This window comes from Rhamphochromis longiceps, linkage group LG15, assembly GCF_057381845.1.
Source record: "Rhamphochromis longiceps isolate RC_006_pf linkage group LG15, R_longiceps_female_GT1.1, whole genome shotgun sequence".
NCBI lineage: Eukaryota > Metazoa > Chordata > Actinopteri > Cichliformes > Cichlidae > Rhamphochromis > Rhamphochromis longiceps.
In genome coordinates, this window is record NC_140571.1 from 5,832,786 (window position 1) to 5,835,040 (window position 2,255).

The following is a 2,255-nucleotide window of genomic DNA, read 5'->3' on the forward strand; positions in this document are numbered from 1 at the left end:
CTGGGGCATCTTTACACAGCCTGCACCTGGGGTCTTGCCTGGTGTGATAGACCCCAGCCTCTATGGATCTTGTACTCAGAGCTTGTTCTTGTGCTGCCATGATTAGTGCCTCTGTGCTGTCTTTCAGTCCAGCTTTGTCCAGCCACTGGTAGGATTTCTGGATATCAGCCACCTCCTCTATCTGCCGGTGGTACATACCGTGCAGGGGCCTGTCCTTCCATGATGGTTCCTCGTCTCCCTCCTCTTTCTTGGGTTTCTGCTGCCTGAGGTATTCACTGAGCACTCGGTCAGTTGGGGCCATCTTCCCAATGTATTCTTGGATGTTCCTTGTCTCATCCTGGACTGTGGTGCTGACACTCACCAGTCCCCGGCCCCCTTCCTTCCGCTTAGCGTACAGCCTCAGGGTGCTGGACTTGGGGTGAAACCCTCCATGCATGGTCAGGAGCTTTCTTGTCTTTATGTCAGTGGCTTCTATCTCCTCCTTTGGCCAGCCTATTACCCCAGCAGGGTACCTGATCACGGGCAGGGCGTATGTGTTGATGGCCCGGATCTTGTTCTTACCATTCAGCTGACTCCTCAGGACTTGCCTGACCCTCTGCAGGTACTTGGTGGTTGCAGCCTTTCTAGCGGCCTCTTCATGGTTCCCATTTGCCTGCGGGATCCCCAGGTACTTGTAACTGTCCTCTATGTCTGCAATGTTGCCTTCTGGTAGTTCAATCCCCTCAGTTCTGACTACCTTCCCTCTCTTTGTTACCATCCGACTACACTTCTCCAGTCCGAACGACATTCCAATGTCATTGCTGTATAGCCTGGTAGTGTGGATCAGTGAATCGATGTCTCGTTCACTCTTGGCATACAGCTTGATGTCATCCATGTACAGGAGGTGGCTGACAACTGCTCCGTTCCGTAGTCGGTATCCGTAGCCAGTCTTGTTAATGATCTCACTGAGGGGGTTCAGGCCTATGCAGAACAGCAGTGGGGACAGAGCATCTCCTTGGTAGATCCCGCACTTGATGGTGACTTGTGCTATGGGCTTGGAGTTGGCCTCTAGTGTTGTACGCCACATCCCCATTGAGTTCCTGATGAAGGCTCTTAGGGTCCCATTGATCTTGTACAATTCTAGGCATTCCAGTATCCAGCTGTGGGGCATTGAGTCATAGGCCTTCTTGTAATCAATCCAGGCAGTGCACAGGTTGGTCAGTCTGGTCTTGCAGTCTCGGCTGATTGTTCTGTCTACCAGTAGCTGGTGTTTTACGCCTCTGGTATTCTTGCCAATTCCTTTCTGTGTCCCGCTCATGTATTGACCCATGTGCCTGTTCATCTTAGCCGATATGATGCCTGACAGGAGCTTCCATGTAGTACTGAGGCAGGTTATTGGTCGGTAGTTGGAGGGGACCGGTCCCTTCTTGGGGTCCTTGGGGATCAGGACCGTCCGGCCTTCAGTTAGCCATTCCGGGTGTCTCTCGTTAACTAGCAGCTGGTTCATTTGTGCTGCCAGACGCTCGTGGAGTGCAGTCAGCTTCTTCAGCCAGTAGGCGTGAACCATGTCGGGCCCTGGTGCTGTCCAACTCTTCATACTGGAGACCCTTTCTTGGATATCTGCCACTGTGATGGTTACTGTACCCTGTTCATATATATATATATACACACACACATATATATATATATATATATATATATATATATACACACACACATATATATATATATATATATATATATATATATACACACACACATATATATATATATATATATATATATATATATATATATATATACACACACACACACACACATATATATATATATATATATATATATATATATATATATATATATATATATATATATATATACACACCATACTATGGTGTGAATTGCAATGTTTAGTAGGTTATCATTGTTCATGACGAACATTTTTCTGTTACCAAGGGGGAGGTATTTTAATAAAAAAAAAATCTTTCAACTTTACTTCTCCAAAACCAATTACATGTAAACATTTACAAGCTTATAAGAACGGGAAGACCAACTTTAAAACACTGGAAGACACAAAACTTGTCAACATTTTTCTATTACCTTTGCAAATCCCAAAAGCAATCAAAAAGAAAATGGTGGTTACAACCATGAAACTTTTTCTGAGCTAAATCCCCAGTCTTTTCATCCATCTATAGTAGTACAGATTAAAGGTCACATCACTCACAACATAACAGCAGACAAAAATAGACAACTTCCATTTGGCCAAAAAAAAGAAA